We start from the raw sequence: 11,364 nt of genomic DNA on the forward strand, positions 1-11,364 counted from the left end.
TTATACTGGCAAACCCAACCTCTTCTTCTGTGTTACTCTTCTCCAAGGACCTCCCATAAATTCCCCTGTAAAAGAGTTCTACTCAACCTGCTGGGAATCTCTCTGTGCTTCTTCCTACATTGTTATGTAGGTGGAGCGTGTGGGTTGTCCATTGCTTGTCTCTCAGTCTATGCCCATCTTCTTTCCAGATCATGTAACTCTTTGGTGATCTACTCCCCTAGGTGTAATTCCTCATATTACCTAGTACACCCTGCTTCTGACTGTCAGGTAGCTCTCCATTGTTCTGTGCCTTACCCTCAAAAGTAATTCTTTTGGAGACCATGGGATTCAGAGCGATATATTATCAATGGAAAAATACTGAAAAAAAGATTGTGTGTAAACATACTTATATGCGTATATATATGTATATATATATATATATATACATATATATATACACACATATATACAATGTCTACACATAATATATGTAATGTGTTTATATTGATTTTGAGTATGCATTGGATATACATACATGCACATTGTGTGTATATATACATACACACAGGCACATGTGTGACTTGCCCAGGCTCATACAGTTAACGAGTATCTAAGGCTGGATTTAAACTCAGGGCTTCCTGGCTCCAGGTTCAGTGCTCAATCCACTATGCCACTTAGCTTTATGATGTACCAGCATGTACACATAAATATACATATATGTATAGGACACTGAACTTGGAGTTAGGAAAATCTTGGTACCAATTCTGCCTCAGACCCTTATCTGCAGTGTGACCATGACTAATGCCCTTCACCTCTCTGAGGTTCAGTATCCTCCTCTAGAAAATGAGGTAAGACTTTAAGGCCTCTTGGGTCACTTTTTAGCTCTAAATATAAGATTTAATGATCTTATTAACTACAAGTCTCAACCCAGGGCACATTCTTTCTCCCCTTGGTTTTTCCTGCATTCATCTCAATTCTGCTGAGGGAGTATTAAACTCTGGGGCTTTAACCTACAAGTACAACATCATCTATATACAGGAATATCTGGAAGGAGTCAGCACTTATAGGAAGTCCCTCCTCCATTGGGACTCAGAGCTGGGCATCCTTTCTGGCAGCAGCAAAGACCTTTGCTCATCACTCATTGTTCTGTTTTAAGCCTCTTTGAATGTGAAAAGCAGTTTTCTTAGAAAGTCACCCACGTGGTTACAAGACTCTTCTGAGTTTTAGAGCAGTAACAGGAGACATCTTATTGGAGGACATTCAACAAAAGGGGCAGTTTCCTCTTTTGAATCAAATAATTAATAGTTAAAAAAATGAGTACAGTGGGATTTTATAGTTTCTGCATTTTTCAGGCAACTATGGGACAGACTTCTATGTGGTTCTACTGCAGGATAATTTGCCAACGTCTTCTTTTTCCTTCTTATACCATCTTCAACAATATCCTCTAGTGTAGTCCCAACTAATAATCTTATGTATGGATCTGTCCATTTAGCTTCACTGATCAAAAATCTTCAATACATTGGTATATCCTGTCAAATTCAAAGTCTTCTCCCTGGCATTCAAGGCCTACATTATCTGGTACCATCTTCCTTTTCTTGCCTTATCTCATTCTCTTCTCCTCATCTAAGCCTGTTTTGCTCCAGTCAAACCAGACTACTCAATGTCCTTCTACAAAAACGCTTACACTTCTGTTCAGGCTATTCCAGGTCTTTGAGACTGTATCCTTGGATGTGTTTCCATATTATTCACATACAATATTTGTTGACATGGGAAAGTAGGTTCAGTAAGAAGGTGTTGCTATTCTGAAATTTGTGGGGTGGACGGACAAGGGGGCTATTATTTTAAAATTCTTGATTTTTCCAAGCATTTGGCATCACTCCATCTTTCAGACATAGTAAGAATCCCCTGACTCTCTCCCAACTGTGTTAACTCTAGCATATATCTCCACTGTGTAGGGTCCTGATCCACTCTGAACTCTACTTCCACATGTTATACGTTGGAGATTTTGATATTAAAGTCCCCAAATAGTGATTTCTCTACCATTGACAGCGAAAAGAGTTAATAATAAAAATCTTAATATGTCTTTCCCACTCTTTTTTGTCTGCTGTTCTCCTAGTTTTTAATCTTTACATACTCTTACCATGATATGGCTTAACTGAGTTTCAGTACACTTCCTGTAAAAACTTATTTTTCCCTGAATTCAAAATTATTATCATATCAGTAGCCAGTATTTCCTTTCTCTTACAATACAGTACATTTCATTTTTTAAATGTTATGTGAAGCTATGTCCAAAGTCTCCTCACTCTTCTCAGAGTATTCATGGTAGATGGGCATGAGGTTTCTGCATAGCCTTCAAGGTTTTAGCTTTTCTTCTTTCCTCCATGTTTTCCACTTTTTTTTTCTACTTTCCTCGTTGCACAGAACAGAGAGAGATCGAATAATAACAAGAGCTAGAATTTATATAGAACTTGAAATTTGGCAAAGTGCTTTACAAATACTAAATTTTATTTTTAGAACAACCCTGGGAAGTGGATGTTATTGAGGTCGACAGGCATGCATGGCTACACACATGAGTTAAGTGACTTGTTTAGTGTCATACCTCCAGTAAGTCTGGATTTGAACTCAAGTTTTTCTGACTCGAGGTCCAGCACTCTATCCACCATGTAATCTAACTGACTCCCATTAGAGAGCATATTGATTTAATGTTGTGGGTCTTCCTGAGTTCTTGTTAGGGCTTCTTTACCTCCAAATTATTTGCAACATATGACAAAAAGCTATAATTATGCTCATGGTTGTCTCTTTGCAAATATTCCTCCTAAGTAATGCACGAAGAAGTGATCCACGAAGTAATGTTTTTGATGAGCAGGAAGGAGACTAGGGAGGGAATAAGCCTTTATTTAGCATCTGCTATGTGCCAAGCACTGTACTAATCATTCTATACTTATTATGTCACTTGTTTCTCATTAGGCAGTAGGTGCTGTTCTTACCCCTAGTTGAGGAAACTGAGGCAAACAGAAGTGATGTGACTTTCCCAGGATCATATACTTAGTAAGGGTCTGAGGTTGGATTTGAACTTGGGTCCTCCTGACTCCAGGCCTAGTTCAAGAAAATCAACTAACTACGTCAACTGTTGCTACAATTCTCTTTTGTCTTCTAGTATCATTTTTAGCAAATATGCCAAGACTTCTATGATTCAGTTCCTCTAGCATATTGGTCACTAGGCAAGGATCTCACTTTTATTGAGAACTAAGGTAAAGGTAATAGAAAGTCTAAAATTTGTGTGATTCTAGCACCCTTTAGGGACTTTAGTTTTTTAAGTTCTATTATCAATGCAGAACCAGAAGGGGCTCCCATAAGACTAGGAACAGTTTTATGCATAATTTTTCTTCATGTGTTTCCATTTCCAAGGGTTCCACTGCTCTGCTTAATCAAGCTGTCTACACTGTGTCTTTGTGACCTTTCTAAAATCCACTTTTTATATGACAGAATTTGCCAAATCTTGCACTCTGTGTTCCTGGTCCCCCTTGTGCCATGAAGAGGGACCAGAGTGGAGTTTTTGGAAGGTTTTTATTTTTTATATTTGGACAGGGCATAGAGAATAATAACATAGACTCTCATCCAGTCCATTTCAGTTCCTTCCCACCTGAGATCACATAGACAGGATGCAAAGCAAAAACAATGCTGTTCCTGTGACCCTCCCTCTTCCTTCTTTCCCCTACTTGGGATCAGGGGTGTGCTGGGGCTAGCTCAAACTGGCTTATGAGAGTTGGTTGTTAAATTTTCAGTGTTAAGTATTTACACCTTGGACATCAACAAATACTACAAATAAGGGCTTGCTTTTTTATCTATCATCCGGAAAGCAATGGCAAAAATGCTAATAAAGCAGATCAAACATAAAAATGTGTTCTGTGTACATTTTTTTCCCCTATATGGCTGGTTGTTAATGATTTTCCTTCTGTCTGGGACTCTTTGGCTTGATGGCTTAAGTGCCACCTTGCTTACTTTTGTCAACGATACCATGTTGGGGTTGCTAGGTGGCACAGTGGTTAGAGCACCAGCTCTGAAGTCAGGAGGACCTGAGTTCAAATCCAGCCTCAGACACTTGACACTTACTCGTTGTATGATCCTGTGGAAGTCACTTCACCCCGGGAAATAAATAAATAGATAGATAGATAAATGAAACCTCAAATGAGCGTTCATTCTTATGCCAGCCATAGTGCCAAGTGCTAGCTATGCCACTGTGGTAGGGCCTGCATCACTGCAGTCGTCATCTGCAGAAGGAGTACAGCAACAGAAGTGCTCAGAGGCAGATGGCCTTCTTCACTCACTAGCTCAGTGATGTTGCTAAAGGCTTTAGTATTCTCCTTAAATAGAAAAATGTGGAAAACGCTAGACTTAAAGCCAGTTCAAATTCTGCCTTAGACATTTAATACCTCTGTGATTCTGTACAAAGTACTTTTAAAAAAACTGCTTACCTCAGTTTCCCCACCTATAAATTGGGGGTAACAATAATACTTAACCTCTCAAGGTGATAATGAGAATAAGATGAGATGATAATAACAATGATTATGATGAGAGAATTGTAAAGTGCTTTACAAACCTTAATACACTACTATAACTATTCACTATTGTAATCCTCTAGGTTGTTTCTACCAGAGGGAAGCCCAAAACAGGGTTGGTGATAATCGGCATGAATCATTTTCTTGGCAGCCAGATAAATTAATCTGAGGAATGAAATGAAATATTGCTCAAAATGTAAAATCTGTTATCTATACCTATTTTCAACTTTCAGTCAAATATCTGATAAGATTCACAATAGTTGGCCAACTCAGTAACTCTGGACCTTTTTCCATGTGGTTCCCAGTCCTTGTCTCTGCTTTATATTCCCAGCACATAGTCCCCCTCCCCATGCTAAGGATAATAATTACTGTGTGCTTTGCTCATAGTCATTGCTCAACTAATATTTCCTTATTTGACATTCATTTTCCTGACTGCCTTAATGATTTCAATTTCTCTCTCTGTGGTATGACCTGTGCTGTATTGTCTCTTCCCTGGCCCTCACACTCCAACATGCTTGGCTTCATTAATCTGTTCCATAGGCAGGGAATGAAATTATCTGAGGTAAAAAAATCCATGGATCACTTACCCAGCAGTGCTACAGTCTCTGGGTGTGCCGTGCCTTCATGGCCTCTGGTAACAGCTGAGCAAAAAAGGAAAAAAATCACCATGAAAACTGATTCTTCCACCTCACCTCTGCTCTCAGAAGGTAGAATCCATTATGATACAAGTGGGAGACAATTAGAAACCTTTCCTTCCTGGGAAATGTGTGGTTTTCCATGAACTTGGGACAATAGGGCCAGTGGAAAGCACGTGACTAAAAATCCAAACAGGTGTTCATTCATTAAGAGCAGCAAGAACTAGCTGGTCTTTAAACCAGCTGAAGCAAAAGGCCAGGGTAAAATTCATCCATCTTAAATAAAATGAGGAAACAGACACTTCTCTTCCCAAATATGTAAAGAGCTTTGAACCAAGTGGAAAGGCACTCCAGGAAAAATAGAGTCTGGTGGGGAGAGAGAGTCATTGCTGATCCTTGGATCTAGGGAAATCAAGCTAATCTTGCTGAGTTTCAATTTCTCCTGTAAAATGAGGATAATATGCACCACCATATGCTGCACTCTAGGCAGCATAATGTGCATCAGGAAAACCCAGGTTCAGACTCTAACATTAACTGTTTTTACTTAAAGCTGATTGGTGCTGCCTCTGACACGTATCAATGAGGTGACCCTAGGTAAATCACTTAACCTTTTAGTACCTGACACAATCGTCTAACACTATATGTTGCCAAAAATGTGCTCATCTGCATTGATGGAGAGTTTCCCACCAGGAGTTCCCTACATCAACAAGATCATATATCTGTTCATTTCTGCCAAAATAAGGATGACACATGCCCTCCTCTACCCCTTAGGCTTTCAGAAGCAGAATACATTAAATGGAGGAAGATGGAGAAAATTTCAGACTCAACTACATAGTATTCGAGGCCCTCTACAACATGGTAGAAGCCTGCCTCTCCATGTGCTATTGGATGACTCACTGCCTCTCAAACACAATCAGAGCTCTCCCCTCTCCTTGCCTTTGCACAGATTCTTCCTATTCCCAGATGTTCTTTTTTCCCTTCCTTAACTGTTGAGTTTCTACTCATCCTTTAAAGCCCAGGTAAGTGTCACCTCAAGCAGAAACCATCCCTGATGGGCTAGACTTTGTCATTTATTTAGTTGGTCATCAAACAGCCAGATAGCCTACCCTTTTACAATGCCATTCCATCTCAGTGAATGCTTCCTAATTCATCAATGACTTTCCTGAAACACGAAACCCAGAAATGAATACAGTACTTTTATCTGGGGATTGACTAGGACTGAGTACATTGACATTGTTGTCTTTCTACACTTAGAGACTTGGAGACTAAGCCTCTCTTAAGTCATTGCCAAGCATCATAAAGCCCTTCTTTGGGGGTATGTGGAATGGTGTTCCAATGCGATCTGGTGCACCAGCCCTCTGGGCTGTGACCCTATCCTGTGCTGCAAGAGCTTGGGTTGTGGGGTTGCCTGTATCAAGTGTGAGCCAGGCTTCCAGCTTCAATCATAATTTCTGTGAAGCCTTAGATTATGTCAGCTATCACATTCTTAATTCATCTTGAGCTTGCACGTCCACTAAGATCTTCAGATCTTCTTCAGATTGTGGAAAGGATGGCACAATCTATCACTGGGCTATACCTCAAACCTGTCTAGCTTTGTAGGATCTGCTTGGCAATTTACAATCCTCTTCTACCTTCTTTGAGAAGGCCCACACCCTCTCACTAGGCAGCAGAGCAAAATTAGAATGGACATGTCTCCCTACAAGATTTGATAAATAATGCTGAGGAAAATCCCTTCTACATACCTTCCACAGAGGAATCCTTTAAGCTGCTGTCTCTAGGGACTTCAGCAATGACTGTGAAAAGAGATCACAGAACTTGAATTCATAATCCACTTTTACTGTAAATGCCAAGATAGACAAATGAGTATTAGAGATGTGGAAGAGACTTCAGGAAGTAGCTGTAATCTAGTGATTCTCAAACTGGGGTCAATGAACTTTTTTGAAACGTATTTTCGGCGTATCGATATATATTGGATACATTGATATATTACTTGCTGTTCAGTGGTCTCTAACTCTTTATGCCCTCATTTGGGGTTTTCTTGGCAAAGATAAGGAATAATTTGCCATTTTCTTATCCAGCTCATTTTGCAGATGAGAAGACTGAGGCAAACAGTGTTACGTGACTGTCCCAGAGTCACACTGTGTCTGAGGCCTCATTTAAACTCTGGGAGATGAGTCCTCCCGATTTCAGGCCACACACTATGGACTTTGGCACCACCTAGTGTCCCTTTATTGATATATTCTTTGGCACATTTTATTTTTAAAACACATATTTTGATAATTATTTCAATGTGATCAAATTTCCTTTGTAATCCTGCGTCTTTTATTTCATTTCAAAACATTATTTTAAAAGTGGTCCCTAGGGTTCACTATACCCCTTTGGAGAACCATGAATGTCCAAAGGTACACACACATGTACACACAAAATATTAAGAACTCTTATTATAATCCAACACCATAATTTTATGGGTGAAGGAACTAGCCAAGAAAAGTGAAATGACTTTTGTAACATCATTGCCCCTGTTAGTAGTGGATCCAGGGAAATAATACAGATCTTTTGACAGCTACTCTGGTGTTCTTTTTGACATGTAGGAATGACCCCTAAGAAAATAAAAATCTATTTCTTCGGTTGTAACACCACCTTAACACTCAATAGTCTCCCTGAACAGGGGAATTTATCAGATTGGCAGAGAAGAGAACAAAATCCCGAGGGCATGCAACACACCCCGGACAGAATTGTTGTAATGAACTCCTCGGGGTGGTTTTGAAAGTCTCCTAAAATCTGGTTCCACTCTATCTTACTCTCTTTGACACAGTCTGCATTCTATATAAACTTGTCTCCTCAGTTTTCTCAAGACAGAACATTTCATGCCTTTGCCCAGTCTTCTGCCATCCTTGAGATGTTCTCCCTCCTCACCTGTGCCTCATAATACCCCTAACTTCCTTCAAGACTCAGCTAAACTTTCACCTATTACTTGAGGCCACTTCTGATTTTCCCACATGCTAGTACCTTCCCCACTGCAGCAAATTACTTTGTATGGACTTTTTACATCTGTTGTAGGCACTTAACTGTATTCACGTTGTAGCTTCTTTCCCCCAGTAGAAGTAAGCACCTTGGACTGTTTTAGTCTTGCCTTGGTATCACCAGCACCTAGTACAATGTCTGGTGAAGTACATGGAGGGCTTTGCTTGGAATCAGGAAAACCTGAGTTTGAATCCTATCTCAGAAATTAATTAGCTATGAGATCCTGGGAAAGTCACAACCTCTCTTAGGTTCAGTTTCTTCCATCTGTATAAAATGAGTATAATGATAATGCCTACTTACAGAGTTGTGATGAGGATCAAATGAGATAGTCTATGTGCAAATTGCTTTGTAAGATTTAAGGTGTAAATAAATGGTGGCTATTACTACCACACCCTCACCCTTATTCACTACCACTAGTCCTCTTTCTCTTTTTCCTTCTTCTCCTCCTCCTCCATGCAGCAGATGAATGTATTCAGAGGAGGGCAATGAGAATGATAAAAGCCTCTGTGAATGCTATATGAAGATTGGTGAAAGGAACTAGGAACATTTACAACGAAGCAGACTAAGACAGGGGCTCCCTGATTCCATATAGTTGAAGGACTATCATACAGAAAACAGTTTTGTTTTTGTATCCAACTCTTTGTAACCACATTTGGGGTTTTCTTGACAGAGGTACTGGAATGGTTGGCCATTTCCTTCTCCAACTCATTTTACAGGTGAGGAAACTGATGCATACAGGGTGAAGTGATTTGGCCAGGATAACATAACTAGTACATTTCTGAGGCCAGATTGGAATTCAGAAAGAACTTTCCTGACTCCAGGACCAACATTTTATCCACTGCACCCTCTAGCTGTTCCAGAAAAGGGATCAGACTTGACCTATAGAGGGCAGAACTAGAAGCAGAGGCAGATTTTGACAGTGTCAAAAAAAATATTAGTTTGAGCTATTCAGAAGGAAAATGAACTTTCACAGCAGGCGGTGGGTTCCTCCTCCTTGGTAATATTTCATCAAAGACTGAATGAGACTTTGTGGAGGATATTACAGAGGAGATTCTAAGGTAGCTATGTACAGTTTGGAAGGCTGATCTCTAAGATCTCTTCCAGCCAGGAGATTCTCTCTTTCAATTACGGAGTGAAAGTGTCCAAGAAAAGGTAGAAGCAGCCATACTTCTCAAAGGCGTGATGTGGATGGTTTACAAATGGTCAGGCTTGGAACTATACTAGATTTTCTCAAGATGGGAAACAGACTCAACATAAGGAAAAATTTGAGCTTAAAGAGGAGAAGAAATGTGGTACAATGGAAAGACTATAGAGTTAGGAGAACCATATTCAAAATCCTACCTATTATAACTGTTTCTTTGTGATGCTGGGCAAGGCACCTAATCTCTCTAGGTATCTTTTTCCTCATCTGTAATATAAGGGTACTGGAGTGGATGGCCTCTGAGGACCCCTCCAGATGAATATCTTTGATCCTAGAATCAAAAGAACTTTGCCTGGAGGTATCATCTTGGGCAAGTAACTCATCTGTTACTTGTCCAAGGCTACTTTCTCATACACTTACAGGAATTAGACGTATAAAGGTCATTTAATCCAATCCCCTCATGTAACAAAGGATAAAACTGAGAAAGGTACAGAGGTGGAATATCTTGTCTAAAGCAGTCATATTGTTCACACAATGGGAGACCCAAACCCAGGGCTCTTCCCATAAGCCCTACCTACTTTGGAAATAGAGGGGCAATTCTTGACTACTGTAGAGAGCTCGGGTCTTAGTTCACTCATCTTTAATATTAGAGCTGGGCCAGATAACTCCATGGCCCTTTCTAGCTCTCATGTGCCATTGGCATATTAATCCACGTCTCATTTTTTCTAAGATGCCTTTAAACAATGCCCTCCTCATTTTCAGGACCATTTCAGTCCTACTTTAAGTCTTAAGGACCTCTATCATAGGCCCACAGTGTCAAGGAAATCACCACTGACAAATTCAGCAACACTTCTATGGTGACATCCAGATGTTCAGTTTAGAGCTTTCTGGTTGTATCAGAGCCCCAGTTACCCTCAGTCAATTAATCAATAGACATTTTTAAAGTGTCTACTCTGTGTCAGGCACTGTGCTAAGTGGTAGAGATACAAAAACAGGCAAAAGACAGTCCCTGCCCTCAAGGAGTTTACAATCTAATGGGGGTGTGGACAACATGCAATAAAGCAAGTTACATAGAGGATGAATAGAAGATAATTAACAGAAGGAAGATAATAGAGTTAAGGGATGGGGCGTGTGAAGGAAGACTTCCTATAGAAGATGGGATTTCTTTTCTTTAGACACTTGAAAGCATTTACTTTTCCAAAGTATTAGTTTGACATTACCAAAGTTCTCTGTTAGCAATTCCTGCTTGAGTGACCTTCCTTACTATTTTTAAACCTATTTAGGTATCAGTTACTCCAAACAGAAAATTAGAATGAGTCCTTAGCCAGTAATCTGGGTGTTTGGAAGGTATAGAGGAGCATCAAGAAGGGGGAAAAATTGAGAGGGACTAGATGCTACAGGGTAGGAATATTAAAAAGTTCACATGATACATATACATATATATGTGTATATATATATGTATATATATACATATATATATATAGTTTACAAAGGTGACTTATTCATAACTACCTTGTGAAACATGTAAGGCAGAAATTATTCCTCTTGTTTCACAGATGGTGAAACTAAGACTCAAAAAAGGTGTCAAAGCAGAAGAAGACTGAACTTGGAATCTAAAGAGATTCACTCAAATACCAGCTCTGCCAATTACTCTGTTTGATCCTAGGCAAGTCATGTTGCCCCTGGGTCCTCTTTAAGACATCTGTAAGACAGGGGGATTGGACTAGATGGTCCCTGAAGTCCCTTGCAACTCTGAGGTTCTGCAATTCTGGGATGCCATGAGTAAGTGAATAAGTAAGTGAATGAGCAACAACATATTATCTTTTATCGTGTTTCTTTTGTGCTTTTCTCCTACAACACCTTTTGTTAGTTCAGTGGATTTCAATGGTGCCTGAGAGCTCTTGTGGGCAAAAAGCTCTGTAGAAGGAAAGAAAATACTTTGAAAATAAGTAAACAAACAAAAGAAAACCTGTTATTATCAAAGCCTGTTTAGGTACAAAGCACCATAATAGCAGTTATCAAAAAA

Source organism: Notamacropus eugenii, chromosome 2 (genome assembly GCF_028372415.1).
Source record: "Notamacropus eugenii isolate mMacEug1 chromosome 2, mMacEug1.pri_v2, whole genome shotgun sequence".
NCBI lineage: Eukaryota > Metazoa > Chordata > Mammalia > Diprotodontia > Macropodidae > Notamacropus > Notamacropus eugenii.